We start from the raw sequence: 23,841 nt of genomic DNA, 5'->3' as shown, positions 1-23,841 counted from the left end.
TACTGCAGGTCCATGCAGTGATGGAAAAGTGATGCTAATTGTGTTTAAGATGTACCAGATAGGCTACTATTCTATAACAGATATGCCGGTGGATTCTTCATTCTAATAAACTAGAACCTACAGTAATTTCTAATATAAGCTGTATGTACCATTAATCCTTTTAGGTACAATAAACAATTTAAACATATTATTAAAATATGAATATTAGGAAATACATCATTCCAAAATTAAAAAAAGATTTTTCAAAATTACTTGAACCAGTTATGAAGATAATGGACAGGATTCTCCATTTGCCGACCTTGAAATCGCAAAACGCGAATCAGCAGAGAATAAGTTCTGATGGCAAAATTCCGATGGCAACACCCACAGTAGCAGTGCCAACCAACGGCACCCCTGGCATCAGGGATGGGTGCCAGAGCCAAAGGCCCCACGGTGCCGGTCACCGACCGGGCCAGGGATGCGGGGGGGGGGGGGGGGGGGGGGGACGGACATTCGGGGACAGGGCCCGCAGTGCCAACCAGAGCCACCATGTAGCCCGGTGGACCTTGTTGGGCACGGGGGTACGCAACATGCTAACATGTCAGCCTTTCACCCCCTGCAGACAATGGATCTTGGAATTCAACCAGCAATGGTGGCCTTCGTGCTAGTCGTGGCAGCCCTGGGGATGCACTGCCGCTGTACGAGCTGGAGCTGCTCGTGGAGGAGGAAGCTGCAGCAGCACAGCATGCAGCAGCGGAGCATGCAGCAGCGGAGCATGCGACAGAGGGACAGGTGGCAGCCACCCAGGATGGAGAGCGAGCCACCCACCAACTGAGGAGGGGGAGGTACCAAGAAGGCTCCGAATGAGGCCTCGTGTGTACCTGCACAACCGGTCATCCGAGGAGCTGCCAGACCGGGCATGCCGTCGAAGCCTCCAGCTGAGCAGAGAGACAGTACCACATATCTGACAGATGATGGCATACTTGGCACCGCAGGGGTATGGGGGAGCACACCCGCTCCTGGTGGCTGTCAAAGTGATGGTCGCCCTGAGCCACGGGGTCATTCCAGGCGCCGAGTGGGGACATGTCATGGATATCACAGACCTCAGTGCACAGGTGCATCCGTGTTATTACGGAGACCCTATATGCCCAGGCGGGTTAATACAGCCATTTCAATGTGGACCGAGCCCACCAGGATGCCGGGCAATGGGGTTCACTGCCATCGGCTGGACTCCCTAGGTACAGGGGGTAATTGAGGGGATGCATGTCCCCCAACGGTCCCCTGCAAATAACAGGCTGCGTTACACAAACCAAAAGGGGTTCCACTTGATGAATGTGCAGCTGATAGTGACCATCAGCTGCGCATCATACACGTCTGTGCAGAATGCCTTCATCCTGGCACACCCGATGATTCCTGACATGTTTGAGATGCTCGCCCCCCCCACCTTGGGGTTTGCTCCTGGGTGACAGGAGTTCTCCACTACAGTTGTGGCTGATGACACCTATCCAGAAGCCAAAGACCGATGCCAAGACCCGCTACAACGAAGCCTATACAGCGACCAGGAGTGAGATCGAGTAGTGCGTAGGCCTCCTGAAAATGCGGTTCAGGTGATAGGATCGCCCGCATTGTGGCAGCCTGCTGCATCCTCCACAACATCGCGCAGCAGAGGGGCAACATGCTGGAGGAGGAGATGGAACACCAGGCCTCGTCTGATGAGGAGGATGCAGTGAAGGGGGAGGATGGTCAGGACATGGGGCGCAGGCAAGCAAGAGAGGCCGCACGACATGTGCGCCAGGGTAAACATGCCCCGGACTCTCTGATCGCCTCCAGGTTCATCGACTGGTGGGTGTGCGGGGGCGCGGTGGGAGAGGGGGGGACTGGCCAGGGGCAAGGCCACCACATCCCACACCTTCACTTCCATCCCTCCCCACCACTACCCCCTCCTTGCAACTTCCTCATTGCTACATACCTGCCGCACTGCGGGCTGGGGTCCTGGGTTGACAGTAACAGTGGGTCTAATCCATGGAATGGATGCCGATGACAACCCGATTTGCGATGAGCTCGGATGCTCCACATCATTTGACAACATCTGATTCCTGCCGAGTAGCACTTTCCACCGTCCACCTGAATGATTCCTGTATGCGAGGTGGCCACTGTATTACACGGTCCCATTAAATCCCCTGGGGTGGTGGGGACAGTCGGCAGGGCGGTGGAATGTGGAAGTCAGGCCACCCACAAGGTACAGGGGTGGGGAGGGGAGTCCAAGGTGTTGCGGTGTTCCGGAACATCCCCTGCGGGAGTCACCGGCATGGGCCCCGTCACCTCCTCCATAATCTCACTGAATGGCGGAAAAGGCTCGAAGGGCCAGATGGCCTACTCCTGCTCCTAGTTCTTATGTTCTTATTATTTAGGCTGGGATTTTCTGGCCATTCACGCAGGTGGGATCTCCTGGTTGGCTGAGAGCGTACCCCGCCACGGGTTTCGCAGCAGCAAGGGGTTCATTCAACAGGGAACCCCACTAATAGCAGGTCCTGCTGCCGGCCAATGGCAGGCCGCTTGCGCCTCTACAAAACACGTGGCAGGTATTGGGTCAGGTGACCAAACGTTTGGTCACAGAGGGAGGTTTTAAGGACAGTCTTACAGAAATTAAGCGAGGTCAACAGGCAGAGAGGAATAGAAAGAAATCCAGAGCTTTGGGTCTAGGCAGCTGAAGGTATAGCACCAATGGTGGAGCAATTAAAATCAGGGATGCTCAAGAGACCAAAATTCGAGGAGTGCAGACATCTTGGAGGGTTGTGGAGTTGCAGGTAACAGAGTAGGTAGGGATGAAGCCATTAAGAGATCGGAAATCAGGATAAGAATTTTAAAATCAAGACTTTGTTTGATCAGGGGCCAATACAATTCAGAGAGCATGGGGGTGATAGGATGAAAGGCAAGGCAGCAGGGCTTTAGTTCCACATTTACAGAGGGCAGAGTCAGAGGTGCAATGAAATCGTCAAATTTATAGGTAACAAAGACATGGGTGAGGATTTCAACAGCCGATGAGCTGGGGCATGGGCAAAGTCAGGTGATGCTTTGGAGGTAAAAATCGGCGCTCTTGGTGATATCACAAATATCTGGTCAGAAGCTCATCTTGGGGTCAAATGTGACACTGAGGCTGTGAATAAACCAGTTTAACCTCAGGCTGTTGCCAGGGAGAGGGGTGCGGAGGTCACAGTTTATGAAGTGCCCAGGAGGTGCATTAAAGCCATTGAGGAATTTTTGCTCATTAGAGTTGCATAACAATGTGTAGAAATGACAGGCAGGAAAAGATCAGCTAGCCCATCAGGCATTCCTCACATTCACGATGGCTGGTACATCATGAATAGTCACTTCCAATACTTCCCTCCCCACCACCTCCCATCTAGCCATGTGAGTTAAACTTCATGCTGTCACCCAAGTGGTGTGAATGATTCTTCTCAAAGATGTCTCATAACACTCCCTTCTGAAGTATCTCGGGCGCGATTCTCCGCTCTCCACGATGGGTGGGAGAATCACGGGAGGGCCAGGCGATTCACGACACGCCGCCCTGCCCCCCCTCCCCCCCCGCGATTCTCCCACCCCCCACCCCCCCCCCCCCAGCTCGCCGAATCGCCGCTCGCCGTTTTTCACGGCGACCAGCGATTCTCCGGCCCGGATGGGCCGAGCGGCCTGCCGTTCCCGACCGATTCACGACGGCGGCAACCACACCTGGTCGCTGCCATCGTGCACATGGTGCCAGCAGCTGTTTTCTGGCTTGTGGGTGGCAGAGAGGGGAGTGAACACCATGGCCGTGCTCGGGAGGGGACTGGCCCGCGATCAGTGCCCACCGATCGTCGGGCCAGCGTCTCAAAGGGATGCACTCTTTCCCCTCCGCCGCCCCGCAAGATCAAGCCGCCACATCTTGCGGGGCAGTGAAGGGGAAGACGGCAACTGCGCATGCGCGGGTTGGAGCCATCAGCCGTCATGACATCAGCCGCGCATGCGCGGGTTGGAGCCGGCCAACCTGCGCATGCGCGGCTGACGTCACTTAGGCCCTGCCGTCGAGTCATTCTCGGCGCGCCGCCTTGACGCAAGCGTCAAGGCCCGGCGGCCGAGAATAACGGAGCGCCGCTCCTAGCCCCCCAGGTGGGGGTGAATAAGGTGCGAGGAGCGGCCTCCAAGGCCGTCGTGAAACTTGGCTAAGTTTCACGACGGCCTTCCCGATTCATCACGGGAGCGGAGAATTCCGCCCCTCAAATTGCACTGTCACTTACTTCTGCATGGCTGCAAAGCAGAAACTGCATAGCCTGAAACTACACAGAGATAACTCTCTGATTTCCAGCCTTAGAAGAATTCAGGTTGCTTCGTTTGCCTTGGAGCTACACGCTTCCTGTAGGCAATAATCTGTTATCAATTCCTCCATGCACAACTCTCTTAAATGGAATCTGAGCTCCAGCCTGAGCTGGATAAGTATATCACTTTGTGGTTAAAGCAGCCAAAACAGTTTTGACTGTGACAGCAAGAAATAGCCAATCTGAGAAAGCAACCTGTTCTTACTCTAGTGCCACGCAGGGTTACATTCTTACTGCATTTTTGGGTGATATATAGCATACCATGGTCCCAGTGGGCACATTTGGTTTCTAACTTCTCATGCATGCTTTTGCAGGACCACCTAAGGTCGGACAAAATCCATCCAAACTTTTCTAAGGAACAGAAATGAAAATGGCTGAAACGTTTGAGATCATTAAATTGCAGATAAATGTAATTTAAATTCATTGTTCTAGATGCGATCAATGTGGATGTGGATCGATGTTAGAGTGACACCAACTGGATCAGCATCCACACATTTGCATGGGTCGTTTGATTGTACGTGAAATAATTGAAAGGGGCAAAACCTTTAGTAAATTTTCCTTCAAGCACTGTAACTGAAATTATGTTGCCAACTCTAATGAATTATGTAGTAAACCCGTACCAAATTTGTTTGTTTATTTGAACAAAGATGTTGGCATATTTATTTGAAGTCATAAATTTTTCTGCTCCTAATATCGCAGTGTGATTTCAATATCACTGACTCCTGATAGAATCAGGAATTTTTAAGTCAGAGAGTTGAAACTGAGATTGATGAGATTTTTAAGACAGTTTTTAATCTTCACTATTATGGATAATGTTTCCAACACCCTTTTAATTCCGGCATTCACCTTTAGATAAAACGATCTTAAAAAAAGTACATCAAGCTGAATATATTCCATGTTAATTGCAAGCGTTTTCAAACCTTTTTCATCAGGGATCCTGATGGCAATGTTTACTTTGACTGTGCTTAACTAGTGTACAATGTAGACTCGGCATACAAGCCAATGCCAAGTATATATCCTATTGAAACCTTAACCCATGTCATTCTGTTCATGCAGCCAAAAGTAATCTTCGGGAAGTATCCGGATAAAACAAAATGTGTCTAACAATTTCCCACAGTACACCTTTGGCAGAACGGTAGCACAGTGGTTAGCACTGTTGCTTCACAGCACCAGGGTCCCAAGTTCGATTCCCAGCTTGGGTCACTGTCTGCGTGGAATCTGCATGTTCTCCCAGTGTCTGCGTGGGTTTCCTCCGGGTGCTCTGGTTTCCTCCCACAAGTCCAGAAAGGCGTGCTGTTAGGTGAATTGGATTCCGAATTCTCCCTCCGTGTACCCGAATAGGCGTCGGAATGGGGCAACTAGGGGATTTTCACAGTAACTTCATTGCAGTGTTAATGTGAGCCTAGTTGTGACACTAATAAAGATTATTATTATTTTGATGCCTTACTGCTAAATATGAGATTACTTTGTTTTCTTTGGAGCAGAGAAGGCTTTGAGCGGACCTTATTGAGGTGAATAAGATTATGAGGGGCATGGACAGGGTGGATAGAAAGCAGCTGTTGCCCTTGAAAAGTCAGTAACGGGGGGGGGGGGCATAATGTTAAGGTGAAAGGCAGGAGGTTTAGAGGGGATTTGAGGAAAGATTTTTTTCACCCAGAAGGTGGTGGGAATCTGAAATGCACTGCCTGGGAGGGTCATTGAGGCAGGAAACCTTGCACTCTTTAAAAAGTACTTATAAATAACCTTTATTGTCACAAGCAGGCTTACGTCAACACTGCATTGAAGTTACTGGGAAAAGCCCCTAGTTGACACATTCCGGCGCCTGTTCGGAAACACTGAGGGAGAATTCTGAATTCTCTTGGATGAGGACTTGAAATGTCATAACATTCAAGGTTATGGGCCAAGTACTGGCAGGTGGGATTAGTATAGATTAGAGTAGTTTTGTTGTTGGTGCAAGCTTGATGGGTCAAAGGAATCTTCTGTACAGTATGATTCTATGATTCTGTGAATATATCTTGACAATTAGTTTATCCCTTCTGACACTCAGCATTTCTGGACGACTTATTTGTAGACTAAACATGTTGATTTTGCAAAGAGTGAAACAAATAGCTTGATTTTTTTTTAAACAATCATCTGGATTCAAATGTCTCCTTGTGGAAACGATGATAGATAATGATTTTTCTTATTACTTGCACATCTGATGATAATTTACAGACAAGCTTTCAATAAGGGGATAATATTTCATTTTTCTAAATTGCTATTAATTTTTGTACTGCACATTAAAATATTAATGAGGAAGATAAATAGATAGAATGGGCTGAATTCTCTGTTCTGGAGAATAAATGCTCCTGCCGGAATGGAATCGCTTCTGGTCTTCGCTGGTGCTAGGAGTGGCTCCCAAGAATGATTCACTCTCCTTTTTCCTGCAACTATATGCAGGGAGGGGAGCTCACTGGATTCTGTCGGAATTCCCGTATCGGGCCACTTTTTTGAGCGGGTGGCTTTGATACCAAGATTCGGTGGCCTTGATACCAAGATTCGGTGGCCGGCCACCCCTTCCCCCCACAATGCAAATCCTGCCCCCTCCCCGCTGACAAGTATGGGCATCCTCCCCCACCACCACCACAGGAATAATGCCCCCCACACACACAGCCCTGCATGCATTCGGGTGACCCCCCCCCCCCCCCACCACCACTGACACTCCTCATCAAAGATCCCCATTAAATTCTTCCAGGAGAGATCCCTGACTGAAAGCTGAAGAACAATCAAGGAAGTAGGTTGAAAAATCACTGCATTTTCACTTATCCTTTCCTAACATCTTCTGCCTCAGAAAAAGAATTTAAAGCAGCCGCTATTACAAGTGCCAAGAGACTTACTCGAAAGCCCAGTACACTTTAAAGAGCTTGAAATCCCTTGAAAGCCTTTGAAATGCAAAGCTTCCATTCAATTTTAGCACAAGTAGCTAGCACTGTGGCTTCACAACGCCAGGGTCCCAGGTTCAATTCCCTGCTGGGTCACTGTCTGTGCGGAGTCTGCACGTTCTCCCCGTGTCTGCGTGGGTTTCCTCCGGGTGCTCCGGTTTCCTCCCACAGTCCAAAGACAAAGAACAGAGAAAAGTACAGCATTGGAACAGGCCCTTCGGCCCTCCAAGCCTGCGCCGTATCCCTCTATTCCCATCCTATTTGTGAAGATGCCCCTTAAACGTCACTATCGTCCCTGCTTCCACCACCTCCTCTGGCGGAGAGTTCCAGGCACCCAGCACCCTCTGTGTAAAAAACTTGCCTCGCACATCTCCTCTTAACCTTGCCCCTCGCACCTTAAACCTACGCCCCCTAGTAATAAACCCCTCTACCCTGGAAAAAGTCTCTGACTATCTACTCTGTCTACGCCCCTCATAATTTTGTAGACCTCGATCAGGTCGCCCCTCAACCTTCTTCATTCCAGTGAGAACAAACCAAGTTTATTCAACCTCCCCTCATATCTAATGCCCTCCATACCAGGCAACATCCTGGTAGATCTCTTCTGCACCCTCTCTAAAGCCTCCACATCCTTCTGGTAATGTGGCGGCCAGAATTGAACACTATACTCCAAGTGTGGCTTAACTAAGGTTCTATACAGCTGCAACATGACTTGCCAATTTTTATACTCAATGCCCCGGCCAATGAAGGCAAGCATGCCGTATCCCTTCTTGACTACCTTCTCCACCTGTGTTGCCCCTTTCAGTAACCTGTGGACCTGTACACCAAGATCTCTCTGACTGTCAATACTCTTGAGGGTTCTACCATTCACTGTATATTCCCGACCTGTATTAGACCTTCCAAAATGCATCACCTCACATTTGTCCGAATTAAACTCCATCTGCCATCACGCCGCCCAAGTCTCCAAACGTATGTATATATAAATCCTGCTGTATCCTGAGACAGTCCTCATCACTATCCGCAATTCCACCAACCTTTGTGTCGTCCGCAAACTTACTAATCAGACCAGTTATATTTTCCTCCAAATCATTTATATATACTATGAACAGCAAAGGTCCCAGCACTGATCCCTGCGGAACACCACTAGTAACAGCCCTCCAATCAGAAAAGCACCCTTCCATTGCTACTCTCTGCCTTCTATGACCTAGCCAGTTCTGTATCCATTTTGCCAGCTCACCTCTGATCCTGTGTGACTTTACCTTTTGTACCAGTCTGCCATGAGGGACCTTGTCAAAGGCCTTACTGAAGTCCATATAGACAACATCCACTGCTCTACCTGCATCAATCATCTTTGTAACCTCCTCGAAAAACTCTATCAAGTTAGTGAGACACCACCTCTCCTTCACAAAACCGTGCTGCCTCTCGCTAATACGACCCCTTGCTTCCAAATGGGAGTAGATCCTGTCTCGAAGAATTCTCTCGAGTACTTTCCCTACCACTAATGTAAGGCTCCCTGTAGTTCCCTGGATTATCCTACTCTTCTTAAACAAAGGAACAACATTAGCTATTCTCCAGTCCTCCGGGACATCACCTGAAGACAATGAGGTTCCAAAGATTTCTGTCAAGGCCTCAGCAATTTCCTCTCTTGCCTCCTTCAGTATTCTGGGGTAGATCCCATCAAGCCCTGGGGACAACCACCTTAATATTTTTCAAGATGCCCAACACCTCATCTTTTTGGATCTCAATGTGACCCAGGCTATCTACACACCCTTCACCAGACTCAACATCCACCAATTCCTTCTCTTTGGTGAATGTGCAGGTTAGGTGGATTAGCCATAATAAATTGCCCTTAGTGACCAAAAAGGTTAGGAGGGTTTATTGGGTTACGGGGATGAGAGCTTAAGTGGGTCGGAGCAAACGCGATGGGCCAAATGGCCTGCTCTGAACTATATGTTCTATGTTCTATATACATTGCATTAGACAACTTTATTACTCCATAGGCAGCAGCTTTGTGGATTGTTTATTGATCTTTCCATTCATGCTTGAATGCATCTCAAGCACCCTGCTGTGATGCTAATCACAATGTTTATAAGCACTCTTGCTGTGATTGACAGTTCCTGGGCAGCACAGTGGCACAGTGATTACATTGCTGCCTCACAGCACCAGAGACCCAGGTTCAACTCCCGCCTCGGGTGACTGTGTAGAGTTTGCACATTCTCCCCGTGTCTGCATGGGTTTCCTCTGGATGCTCCAGTTTCCTCCCACAGTCCAAAGATGTGCAGGTCGGATAGATTCTAAATAGTTCCTTAGTGTCTAAACGGTTATATGGGGTTACGGGGATAGGGTAGGGGAGTGGGGCTGGGTCGAGTGCTCTTTCAGAAGGTCAATGTCGACCTGGTGAGCCAAATGGCCTCCTTCTGCACTTCAGAGATCTTAATGATTCTAATGATTCATCACCAGATCAAAAGCAACTAAGTGCTTTGGCTTCCTCTTTTTCACATCAGAAACCATTTCGCTATGCAAGGACCCCCTGGACCCACGTCGCCATCCACCAGGTTAGGGCCACTCTTGAAAATACCTGCACCAATTCGCGCCCGCTTGAATCCCGGCTGAGAGGGCTGGAACATCACTGGGTCTGGAGAATGGGGCTTCTTGCCCGTTAATAGGTGCAACTGACCTATTTGCAAATTGCCACCGGTGCAGGGCGTGTCGTTCACTGCCGCCACAAGCGGGGACTCAGCCCTTGCGGAATACGGGAAACCTGCAACCGGTGGCGGGCAGTGGAGAATCCACCCCAATAATAGTGATTTGTTTCTCCAATATCACGGTAAACATCCAAGCATGTTTCATTTTACAGCATTACGTCGCTAATTCTTTTAAAGGACAGAGGATGCAACCTGGAAAAGCTGATTTTATTATTCAATTTTAAGGAGGTAAGCAAGAATTAAGAGAGATTATGAGTGCTGCATTTGATGCCCTGGGATAGACAGATTTTGAATCAGAGATACTATGATGCACGTTGATATTAACAAATTCAGTGGCAAGTATGTGTGGACTGAAATATTTGCATTTCAGGAGAACATGGAAGGAAAGATCAGTGGAAACTAACCATCCTGGTGTCAGTAATTAAAATGGCAACTGTCACTCCTGTCCACTTCAGAAATGCACAGGACATCGGCTAAGAACAAGCAATTAAACATATTTTTACACTATTAAAAGGTGCCTAATATTCACAGATCTTACTAATGTTCAAAAATAAAAAGAGAAACAACTTCGTTTGAGGAGAAATTAAACACTTTAGAGTGCGAGCAAGAGAGTGAACTCACAGATAGTTCATATCAAGACCATTTTCAAAAGGATCCAGAGTTTAATGAGAAAACTCACTTCTCAAGCTTGGTGAAAGCTTATGATAAACAAATTAGTTTTAAATAAGTTTTCACAGTTGGAAGCATAGGCATCTTGTAGCATAATTTAATGCTTAAGTGTTATGGATAGGTGTTAATCCATAGATTGAAGAAGTATAAATACGGGCGCGATTCTCCCCAAATGCGGAGAGTCGTGAAGGCTGCCGTGAAACTGGCCGTGTTTCACGGCAGCCTCCACGCCCCCTCCCGGGACCCGATTCTGCTCCCCGGTCGGGGCTAGCAGCGTGGCCCCGTGAACCTCGGCATCGCAAGCTTAGCGAACTTCGCTAAGCCCACGTGCCAAGGTTAACGGCGGCTGACGCAAACGATGACGTCAGCCGCTCATGCGCGGATTGGACAGCTCCAATCCGCGCATGCGCGGCTGACGTCATCACGCATATGCGTGAAACCCGCGCATGCGCGGGCCGTTATGCCCCATAGCTGCCCCGCGGACTGATCCAGCGGGGCGGCGGAGGAACAAAGAGTGCGCGGGGTTCGGACCCACTGCCCGCGATCGGTGCCCACCGATCGCGGGCCCATGCCATCCTTGGCACGGCCGTGGTGCGGCCGTGCCAATCGGTGGCATGGTTCTCCAGAACGGCACTTTGCGGCCGTTTTCACGAACTGTGACAGCAGGTGTGTTGGAGTTCGTGAAAACGGCCGTAAAGGCCTGGGAAATCGGCCCATCGGCTAGGGGAGAATCGCTGCTCGCCGTAGAAAATGGCGAGTAGCGATTCGCGTCGTGGGGCGGCCGTGGGGGGGGAGAGAATAGCGGGAGGTCGGGAAAAATGTCGGGAAGGCCCGCCCGCTATTCTCCGACCCATCGTGGGGGGCGGAGAATCGCGCCGCTTTTACAATTTCAAGCATTCATGAGCAATATGTGATTCTCGTGATATGTGAGCTTGGTTCTACATGTAGCACTTTACTTCTGCGTCAAGCTATTAGAAGTTCTAGCACCAACCGGAGTCCAAGCTAACACACCAATATAGTACCTGAGTGCTGCACTGTCACAGATTTTGGGCGGAATTTTCCCACCCTGCCCGTGACAGGTGTCATTGTAAATGGGAACAGAGAATCTAGCGGCAGGAAAAAGTCGGGAACCCGTCTGCATAGAAACAGTTTGCATTCCCTCCCCCCCACCCCCCCGTGGTGGGTTAATGATGCATTGGGTAACCTGCTGCTTAGTGGTGTGAATGCCATTTGCATTCATTTAGATTTCATGAATACTTACACAAATATCTGCTCTCCAGAATCCCCTTGTGCCTTCCAATCTTGAGTCACACCAGTGGGAAATCACGTCGGCCTCAAAAACACTTGAAATTAGCTTGTAACTTTGAGATGAATGGAACATACATAGACAACCTATCACAGTGCTGCACCACTCTTGTTGCGATGAACACTACTCTGCTGGGGTTGTAGGGTTGGACTCTTCACCTGCACTGTCCACAAGGACACCACCCTGCTCTGGTATTCATGCAGGCCCCACTTTCAGACACTGACCAGCACAATGCCTGGGGTTGGAGAGTGCAGGAGTCTTCATCTCTACATGTATGACACCGTTGTCCACAATGACACCTCTATGCTGCAGCAATCCTGCAGACATCTACTGTCACAAATGAGCATTGTAATTGGAGGTGGGCACTAGTTAGCATTGGTGCCTCACGGCACCGAGGTCCCAGGTTCGATCCCGGCTCTGAGTCACTGTCTTTGTGGAGTTTGCACATTTTCCCCATGTTTGCGTGGGTTTCGCCCCACAACCCAAAAATGTGCGGGGTAGGTGAATTGGTCACGCCAAATTGCCCCTTAATTGGAAAAAAAAGTAATTGGGTACTCTAAATTTATTTTTAAAAAGTAATTGGAGGTGGAATGTAAGAGAAGGGTAGGGGTTACGAACAACAGGGGCGCAATGGGGAGGGAAGGTCATACAAGAGCTGAGAGGGGGAAAGGTGAATGCAAGGGGGTCAACGGGGGGATAGCTGTGCACATGCTGTAAGAGGGGAAAGGGGGCACAATAGAAGGCAGAAGGGCAAGGAGGTGGAGGACGATGAGTAACAATGGAAAGTAGAGAGTAGATCAAGGTCGGGGAAGATGGAACCCAATCAGAGATTGGGTGAGATGCTCTTCTCTGTGTGTGGTGAGTCCTCGCCAGAAGGGCCAGAGGATGGAATGTGAGGAACATGATAGATGGGATAATGATGATGTGTAATAATATAATCTTTATTATTGTCACAAGTGGGCTTACATTAATACTGCAATGAAGTTACTGTGAAAATCCCCTGTGAAAGTCTCTGATATGTGTGAGATCACTGAAGAGAGTTACCATTTGAGGACATGATCACATGACGAGAGTTTGATATTGGAGGGAGTTGAAGGATGACTTGCCCAGGCAGAGCAGATAAGATCACTCATCCACTTCCTGCACTGGATGGCGCTTCGGATATGGTTGCCCTCGTGTTGATCTGCCCTGTGACGGCCTCCCAGGCCGGAGGCGTGAGGTTGGTATATTTGCTGGAGCCATCCCTGAGATACAGGACATGCTTGTGTGTTCGCACGTGGATGAAAGCCTGGAGGGCCTAGTGGGTGAAATCGGGGCACCACCTTCTTTGTGAGGCTTCAAGCCTTATTCTTTTGATTGCCAGTCATCTGTGAATGGTGATCCTGAATATACGTGGGCTGGAGTGAGTGAGAAGTGTGTGTTGGACTGGTGTCAAGGTATGGTACCCAGACCTTCAAGCCCACCAGCTCATAGCAGCCAGATTAATCAGTTTCCAATGCGTCAGCTGCTTCGTCTAATACGCGCCTGTGCATAATTAATGAGCTTCCAAGTGCGGAATTGGGTGTGAGGTCATGCCATTCCGGCCAGAAGAATGAATGTCGCCAAAATGGAATAAACGGATCTTTTTACGAACAGCAGACAGTGACTAGTGGGTTACCACAGGGATCAGTGCTAGGACCCCATCTATAGATGAAAGAACAAAATGTTAAATCTGCATATTTGCAGATGGCACAAAGTTGGGTGGGAGAGTGAGCTGTGAGGAGGTTGCAGAAATGCATCATTGTGATTTGAACAAGTTGAGTGAGTGGCAAAATGTAATATAATGTGGATACACGTGAGGTTATTCAATTTGCTAGCAAAGACAGGAAGGCAGATTATTATCTGAATGGTTATAAATTGAGAAAGGGGAATGTGTCTTGGTGTCCTCATACACCAGTCACTGAAGGTAAGAATGCAGGTGCAGCAGCTGTGAAGAAATCAAATGGTATGGTGGCCTTCATAGCGAGAGGCTTCGACTCCAGGAGCAGGCACATCTTGCTCAGGGCCTTTGTAAGACCATACCTGGAATATTGTATGTAGATTTGGTCTCCTTATCTGAGGACGGATGTTCTTCTGTGGAGGGGGTGCAGCAAAGGATAACAATACTGATTCCTGGGATGGCAGGACTGATGTATGAGGAGAGATTCAGTCGGTTAGCATCAAGTTCGCTAGAGTATAGAAGAATGTGAGGGGGGGGTTCTCATACAAACCCATAAAATTATAATATTGCTCGACAAGGTGGATAGAGGAAATATGTTCCAATAGCGGGGGGGGGTCCAGAATCAAGGATCACAGCCTGAGGTTAGGGGTAGACCATTCAGGACTGAGGTGGGGAGACGTTTCTTCACCCAGAGAATGGTGAGCCTGTGGAATTCTCTATCACAGAAAGCACTGAGGCCAAAACATTGGTTTTCAAGAAGCAGTTAGATATAGCACTTGGGGCAAAGGAGATTAAAGGATATGAGGGAAGGCGGGAACAGGCTATTGAGTTGGATGATCAGCCATGATCATAATGAATGGTGGAGCAGACTTGAAGGGGCAAATGGCCGCCTCCTGCTCCTATTTTCTATGTTTCTATAAAACCGTCCGTCACCGCACTTAGTCTCATAAATGGAAAACTCCATCCACTACCTACAAGTGGTACATTAAACTGAGGTTTCTGCTTACTGCATGGCCTTCCTCACCTGAGAACCAAAGATTTCTACCAATTATTTTGGCCAACTGAGAGCACCATTAGATAAAATGCATTAATTAATCATTTGTCTCACTAATGTGCGGGGGAATATTGCTGATGCAAAATGTACAAAAGATCCACTTCAAAATAAATAATTATCTGAACCCCTTTGAGATTTTTTAATGTGATATTAAAATATAAATTGCTTTCATTATACCCCATACTTAATACATTTGACTTTATCACCAGTCCATTGGTCCATGGCACCTTCTCTAAAACGAGGTAATGTAACACCAGGAATCTGTAAACTGTAATGGACTAAGTGCTGGATGCAGAATTATGCTAACAAAACAAAGGCTGCAATTCCTGGCATTTTTGTCCCTTAATTATGGGGTCTCAAGACATCTCCATGAGCCCACAATAAAGGAATTGTGCTGCGTTGAGAATGAGAAACTAGTTAAGCTGCACATTGCATCTGTCTTCTGGTCCACCCACAAACCAAGTGCTGCATTTTTGGAAGAATAAAACAGAAGACAGCGCCACATGGTTGAATTCCTTTGCTGTTATGCTGTCAACTCTGTGGTTTTCTGTAAAGTGCGAACATTGCTTCACGAGGAAGCTTTATGAATTTAAATTAGAGGACCTGCCTACAAACATACCCATGAGGCCACTCTTGAACTAACTGGGTTTGGCAGATTTCTTATTGCCAGTGCTCACTGCGGAGCATAAGGAAATGCTTTCAAATAATCACTTAGTAAATGACTGTTTTGGGAATAATTGACCCAGCTCTTATGGAATGCAAAACTTGCCTGAAGGGTGGTGCTGTCTATATCTATTAATATCCTAGAGGGAGAGAGCCTTTAGCTTAGTGGTATAGCTTCCTCTTTTGTGCCAGAACTTTAGCTGTAAATTCTGAATGACATCCCACAGGATATTCAAGTCCAGTGGGTGTGGATGGCTCATTTACTATCAAATGTCTTGTGGGAATCCATAAAACCCTCCTTCTTTATCGGACTAACTACACTATTATTTCATCCAGATCCCATATTAAAAGCATGATGGCCATTGTTGACTACCACATGTGTCCCCTATCATTATCATTGCTATTTTCCACCCACACCCACAATCACAGCCTTAAGCATCTACAATCATTGCTTTCCATGAGCCCCCCAGCCAATTCTTCCATCTTGACTGAATTGTTCCCTTTCGCAATCCCCTTTAACCACTTATTTAAGGGTTGCAAGGGGAGCATGGTGGCCTAGTGGTTAGCACAACTGCTTCACGGCGCTGAGGTCCAAGGTTCGATCCCGGCTCTGGGTCACTGTCCGTGTGGAGTTTGCACATTCTCCCCGTGTTTGCGTGGGTTTCACCCCCACAACCCAAAAATGTGCAGAGTCGGTGGATTGGCCACGCTAAATTGCCCCTTAATTGGAAAAAATAATTGGGTAATCTAAATTTTTTTTTAAATAAAATAAATTTAAGGGTTGCTGCTGGTGTGGCTTCTTCAATTCCTCTTCGCTGACAAGATGCTTGGGATCAACTATTAACTCTCTAAGAAGGTTGTGGGTACATGTTACTGAATCCAAGTCCAAATCATTCATGTACCAAGAAGAGGGGTGACACGGCGGCACAGTGGCACCAGGGGCCCGGGTTTGATTCCGTTCTTGAGTGACTGTGTGGAATTTGCACTCTCCTTCGGCGTCTGCGTGGGTTTCCTCCGTGTGCTCCAGTGTCCTCCCACAATCCAAAGATGTGCAGGTTAAGTGGATCGGACGCACTAAGTTGTCCATTGAGGGCAGCACGGTAGCACAGCAGTCTCAAGGTGCCGCAGTCCCAGGTTCAATCCCGGCTCTGGGTCACTGTCCGTGTGGAGTTTGCACATTCTCCCCTTGTTTGCGTGGGTTTCGCCCCCACAACTCAAAGATGTGCAGGATAGGTGGATTGACCACACTAAATTGCCCCTTAATTGGAAAACAAAACGAATTGGGTACTCTAAATTTATATAAAAATAAATAAAATTGCCCCTTGATGTGCAAAAGGTTAGGTGGTGTTACAAGGATAGAATGGAGGCATGCCCCGAGGTAGGCTGCTGCTTCGGAAGGTCGGTGCAGATGGCCTCTTTCATCACTGTAGGGATTTTATGATTCTAGGAATAGAATCCTCTACTCCGCTGAACCCAGTCTCCTGCTTTCTGCCCGTCAACCGACTTTATATCCATGTTGCTATATTTCTTCTTATATCGTCTGAATTTTTCAAACAAGTTTCTTTTGAGCCACTTCATCAAATGCCATCTTAAAATTCACATACATCTACTGCATTTCCCTTGTCTAACCAGCAATTCCTTTATTAAGAGAAAGATTCTTAAAATGATCAAATTTGACTTTTTTGTAACAAATTTGTGCTGGTTGACATTGATTAAATTACCCACGCTTGATCACTGATGCTCACTAATTTTATCTCCAATTTATTGAACTAGGCTACTGCACGTATTGTATTTAAGTTATAAAATTACACTCTTTGTACACTTGCCTTGCAAACCTCCAAAAGAAATTCAAGATGGTTATTGACATAAACTAGGCCCGGCTGAAGCCTATGGTATCGAGGATCTGGTCTTCCCTGAATCTTTAGGGTATACGCACTCCCCCCGCTAAAGGGGCAGAGCTACCTCGGAGCCTGCGGTATAAAACTGGTCAGCACTCACTCGGTTGGGTAGAACTTGTTTGGACTCTCTGCTGTACTTAGAAATAAACCTCCTGTTTAACCTTGCAACTTAGTGCGGGCTCCTCCTTTTTGGCGGACATAACAGTTACCTCTAAAGGGGATTGAAAATTCACATTTTTCTTTTCAGCAAATGTACCAGCTGAGTAAGTCAGAAATCAGTCATGAAAGGTGGCAAAATTTAACTTCTGTTGATCAGAAAAGAAAGTTAATCTGTACTTTGTTCAGGGTCTTTTACTGAACCATTACATTTATTCATACAACCATAAATAAATTCACAGGTGACACGAGAATGAAAGTAAATGACTTGCACTTGTAAAGCACATTTCACAATATCAGGTGCTTTCCAATCAATGAAGTATTGTTGAAAAGTTTTGAAGTATGTCGGAAGTGTGGCAGCCATTTTGCACATGCAAGCTCCCGCAAACAGCAATGAGGTAATGAGCTGCTAAACATTTTTTAAATGATGTTTGTGACAATATGTATATTAAAAGAATAATGAAGGGTTCACAATTTACTGTAACTGCTAGATGGCAATTGTTATAACCTGCCTGATTACTACTGGCTGGAGACTATGCCTATCCCACAATCCTTAGTGAGTATGAGCTCCCCCAATGAGGGGGACGGAGAAATCATTCGCAGAGTCACCTGCATAAATAGAGCTGGCAAGTGTGGAACCCGCTAGAGAGGAGAGAGCAGTGGTGGAGTATTGCTGCTGTTATATATATGTAATTGTAAATAAAGTTATTTCTTTCGACTCTACAAACTCGTGCTGGATTCTTTGTGGCCCTTACAAAAGTGATCAACCGCATACACGTGAATCACGTGATACTCGTAGTTCATGGAGAAGGTTGTTAGGCGAAGGAGAGAATAGTCGTGTTATCAGGAGCTCTGTAATTAGAATCATAGTTTTAGTGAATCTGTAATCTTTTATATCTTAGGAAGCAAGTCAAATCTATTTAGTTGTAGCGGAAGTAAATTAGCTTTGTTCAAAACGTAGCTCGATGTTCTTTGTGAGACTCCACTCTTTGAAGCTATCCTCATTCAGAAAGCAAAGACCATCTGATGATACCAGGAGTGGAAATCGTAAGGTACCAGGTGTGCATACTAAAGATAATTAGAAAGGCTCAGCAAGAAAAGAGAAGTTTGAAAAAAAATTTCCGGGAAACAAAACTTGGAAAAACAAAATTCTAACCAGAGTCTGACTTCAACAACAGCGTCGAAGCAAATCCCAGTCGAAGTGAGATGGAAGGTCTTCAAACTCCACGGCAATTTCGTACTTCAGGCAGACATTAATTGGTGCAATTTCAAGCAGCAGTTTGAATTGTATATCTCTGCCCTCGACCTAGAAGCAGCCAACGACCAGCAGAAAATAGCACTGTTTCTAACAGTGGCTGGTTCGCAAGCCCTTGAAATCTTTAACTCATTCCATAGTACATAGAACATACAGTGCAGAAAAAGGCCATTCGGCCCATCGAGTATCCACCGACCCACTCAAGCCCTCACTTCCACCCTATCCCCGTAACCCAATAATCCCTCCAAACCTTCACTAAGGGCAATTTAGCATGGCCAATCCACCTAACCTGCACGTCTTTGGACTGTGGGAGGAAACCGGAGCACCCGGAGGAAACCCACGCAGACACGGGGCGAACGTGCAGACTCCACACAGACAGCGACCCAGCAGGGAATCGAACCTGGGAGCCTGGTGCTGTGAAGCCACAGTGCCAATCACTTGTGCTACCGTGCTGCCCAGTTTGAGGATGTGTTCAGGCAGAGTGCAAAAAGCAGGTGAAACGCTTGACTGCTTCATAACGGATCTGGGACTTAAAGTGCAGAGATGTAATTTTTCAATTCTCCTAGACTCACTTCTGCGAGATCAAATGGTCTATGGAATAAAAAGTGACAAACTGCGGGAACGGTTATTGCGACAGTCTGATTTGATGTTTGAAGGCACAATCAGTATGTGTAGAGCAAGCAAACTTGGCAGAAATCAATTCTCAGAAATGTTGGTCGGAGAAAGTGGTGCGAAAACTAACAACGTGACCAACGCCATTAATGCACTGGCGCACCTAACAAGACACATGCTCCAGGTGGCAGCCATTTTACGCGTGATGCCATGAGTCTCATGATGTGTAAAAGATGTGGCAACGCGCATCAGATCAAAAAATGTCCTGCATATGGAAAAACCTGCGCAGAATGTCACAAGCTAAATCACTATGCATCTCAATGTAGATCGGAAACAAATTCACAGCAGTTTAAAAAACTTAGTACAGTGAACAACGGAAGGGCTGTGCAGGAAGTAAGCATAAACAAAATGTTAAACTAGCAATTAAACCTGACTCGGAGGACGATTTGACTTAGAGGACTTTGATTTTGTTGAAATAATGGAAAGCATAGAAAACGCACGTCAAAATCTTGTTATGGTCCTGGGTTTAGAGAACCCCAAAGCGTATCATGGAGTTCACCTGACCCACAACTTTAAATAGATTTTGGTTATGGGGAACACAAGGGCCCACTTTACAGGTGTGATGCAACAGAGAACTAAGAGTATTTTTAAACAATTATATTGAATTGTTATATTATATGAACCCAGTTGACATTATCTAAACATACAGTGAACATCTTAGCAACCATCAACTCAAATACACCCTCCAAAGAATACAGTACTCTATAAGACATTCATAAGACAAAAACCCTTTTTACAGAAGGACAGCAGGTTTAAATTATCTACTGGGAGCTGTTACCACTTTGAAATCACCAAATGAACATTCTTTAGCTTGCAGAGATTCATACACATCTTGCTGTGACTGCAGCTTCTCCAAATCTAAAACTAAACTAAACAGAGCCACAAAGCAGCTTTTCAGCTCAAAATTAAAGTGAAAGACAGAAAGACAGCCCAGCTCCACCCACACTCTGGCATCACTGCTGCCATTTCAGAAACACACATTTCTTAAAGGTACTCTTACATGACAATATTACCAATTCGGAAACTTTAACACAGATTTCCATCGGGTCAAATGATTGGATGATTGGACAATTCCTTTAATACTAAATGAAACCGACATAAAGATGGAATTGGATACCGGAGCAAGAGCTCATCTCATTAATCAGACAGACATAGCCAGACTAAAGATAAAACCAGTGACTGACGCAAATGATTGTCAACTGCGAGATTATAATTGCAGCTTGATAACCACAATAGATACCAGCTATGTAACTGTTGAGGTCAAAGAGAAAAAGATTCCGATTAAATTTGAGATTTCTGCACCAAAGAGATCATCATTACTTGGTGGTCAGGCATGTGAGATTCTGCAGCTCATGAAATGTATTTACAGCTCGGACAGGATTTCATCCAATTGCAATGACCCAATTGAGGCGATTATTCAGAAATTTCCTCACGTCTTTCATGGTGTGGGAACACTATCATTTGAGTACAAAATCCAGTTAGAAGCAAATGCCAAACTGGTAATTTATTCACCCAGGAGGGTACCAGCTCCTTTGAGAGAACGTTTAGAAATGGAACTTGGGGGCAGCACGGTGGCACAGTGGTTAGCATTGCTGCCTATGGCGCTGAGGACCCGGGTTCGAATCCCTGCCCTGGGTCACTGTCTGTGTGGAGTTTGCACATTCTCCCCGTGTCTGCGTGGGTTTCACCCCCACAACCCAAAGATGTGCAGGATAGGTAGATTGGCCACTCTAAATTGCCCCTTAATTGGAAAAAAATAATTGGGTATTCTAAATTTATAAAAAAAAAGAAATGGAACTTGCGGGTAGCACGGTGGCGCAGTGGTTAGCTCTGCTGCCACACGGCACCGAGGTTCCAAGTTTGATCCCGGCTCTGGGTCACTGTCCGTGTGGAGTTTGCACATTCCTCCCCTGTTTGCGTGGATTTCGCCCCCACAACCCAAAGTTGTGCAGGATTGGCCGCGCTAAATTGCCCCTTAATTGGAAAAAATAAATTGGGTACTCTAAATTTATTTTAAAAAATGGAACTTGAGCGTATGCAACAGTTGGGGATAGTTACCAAAGTGGAAGAGCCAACTGACTGGGTCAGTTCTATGGTTTGTGTGAAAAAAGCCAACGGTGACCTGAGAATCCGTATCGATCCCAAGGATCTGAATCAGAATATTAAGCGGGAACACTACCCGATTCCTAAAAGGGAAGAAGTTACTCGTGAAATGTCAGGTGCCAAGATCTTTACCAAGCTAGACACATTCAGGGGTTTTTGGCAACTGAAGTTAGGTGATGCAAGTAAGAAACTCTGCATGTTTAACACACCATACGAGAGATACTGGTTCAATAGAATGCCTTTCGGGATTATTTCAGCTTCTGAAATTTTTCATTGGGCTATCGAACACATGGTCGGAGGTCTCACAGGTGTACGAGTGTGTGTGGATGACATCACCATTAGGTCATCAAAGGAAAAGGAACATGATGCACGGCTTCTGCAAGTCATGAAGCGAATTGAAAAGTTTGGTCTCAAACTGAACAGAGCCAAATGCCAATTTGTCATCTCCAGAATAATTGTCTTGGGTGATCAACTATCAGCTCAAGGAGTCTAGCCAGATACTGCAAAGATTGCAGTCATTACCAGAATGTCACGTCTAAAAGACAAAAAGGCAGTCCTAAGGATGTTGGGTGTTGTCAATGTTTGGGGAAAATTCATACCAAACGTGACATCACGCACCACGGCACTAAGACAGCTTATCCAAAAGAACGTCACGTTCAATTGGTTTGATAAACACAACAGAGAGTGTTCTGATCTGAAAAGAGCACTCTCTACAGCACCTATTCTGTCGTTCTTCGATGCCAAATGCAATATGAAAATCTCGACAGATGCCAGCAAAGACGGCATAGGTGCAGTGCTGTTACAACAGACAAGTGAAGGGCTATGGCAACCAGTTGCATATGCCTCAAGAGCGATGGCACCAACCAAGCAGTGCTATGCGCAAATTAAAAAGGAGTGTTTGGATCTACTCACGGGTATTAACATATCCATAACTATGTGTATGGATTACCCACATTCACAGTGAAAACTGATCATTGTCCTCTCGACTCATCTCAATTATAAAGAAGAATTTGAACAATATGTCTCCATGACCACAGAGAATGGTCATGAAACTTCAAAGGTATGATTTAAACTTCTAGGGGCTGGTTTAGCACAGTGGGCTAAACAGCTGGCTTCTAAAGCAAAACAAGGCCAGCAGCGCGGGTTCAATTCCTGTACCAGCCTCCCCGAACAGGCGCTGGAATGTGGCGACTAGGGGCTTTTCACAGTAACTTCATTTGAAGCCTACTTGTGACAATAAGCGATTTTCATTCATTTCACATGCCAGGAAAGGAGATAATTGTAGCTGATGCACTATCACATGTAATTGATGATCCAGGGACAACAGGATATCATACAGAAGCTCAAGCAATCTTAATTGAAGAGAACCTACCTGTGTCTGATGACAAGTTAAAATTAATTAAAGAAGAAACAAGTAAGGATGAAACAATCCAACAAGTGTACATGAGGGATAGTTGGCCCAAATGAACTTGTTCCAACTACCAAAACATACAAGCTGAACTAAGCAGCGTATATGGGTTCCTGCTCAGGCAAAATGGTGTTGTAATACCGACTTCTTTACGACAAATGACCTCAGCAAGGTGCATGAAGGCCATCGGGGGATTGAAAAATGGAAAAGAAGAGCTTGTGAGTCGGTGTATTGGCCAGGAATCAACAACGACATTCCCAACCTAGTTTCACAATGTGAAATGTGTTAGTAGAACCAGTCCCATCAGCAGAAGGAAGCACTGACTATGTATTACATCATCACAACTCCATGGTCGAAAGTGGGCATTGATCTGTTTGTCTTTCAAAGCAGTGAATAATTGTTAGTCATTGACTATTTTTAGAATTATCCTGAGGTAATCAAGCTACCCAACTCAAGTTCGAAGGCAGTCAACAAGGCTACGAAGGAAATTTTTCCGAGACCTGGCATCCCATTCGCCGTAATGAATGACATTGGCTGTTTTGATAGCAGCCAATGGACTGAGTTTTCCAAACAGTATGACTTCCAGCATGTAACCTCCTGCCCACATCATCCACAGTCCTATGGAAAGGCTGAGAAAGAACAAACAACAAAGAAAAGTACAGCACAGGAACAGGCCCTTCGGCCCTCCAAGCCTGCGTTAATGGATTGCATATTGCCAAGAACTTGCTTAAGAAAGCTTGGGATTCCAATTCAGCTTTATTAAGTTACAGAACGATTCCCCTTGCGACAGGATACTCATCAGCACAGTTGTTGATGAATTGAAAGATACATACCACGTTACCATGTCTTACTGCAACTATCCTGCTGAATCCTGAGAACAGAGACGCAATTTAAAAGAACAAATGGAAACAACAGTACTGTGATAGAACACCAAAGAATCTATCACCACTAGAACAAGGTGTTATTGTCAGAGTACAACTTCCGAATGTATGGTCGAACATGGC

At 46.4% G+C, this 23,841-nt stretch overlaps 1 protein-coding gene across 4 annotated transcripts in view; it reads right to left on the bottom strand.

Annotated features, from left to right (window-relative positions):
• The window catches only part of fsip1 (fibrous sheath interacting protein 1), a 612,301-nt gene that overhangs the window by 213,776 nt on the left and 374,684 nt on the right, over positions 1-23,841 (bottom strand). The window lies entirely within an intron of this gene.

The sequence above is a fragment of the Scyliorhinus canicula genome, chromosome 2 (assembly GCF_902713615.1).
Source record: "Scyliorhinus canicula chromosome 2, sScyCan1.1, whole genome shotgun sequence".
Lineage (NCBI taxonomy): Eukaryota > Metazoa > Chordata > Chondrichthyes > Carcharhiniformes > Scyliorhinidae > Scyliorhinus > Scyliorhinus canicula.
The sequence above is the reverse complement of the archived record's forward strand: the minus strand, read 5'-3'. Positions and strand labels throughout refer to the sequence as shown.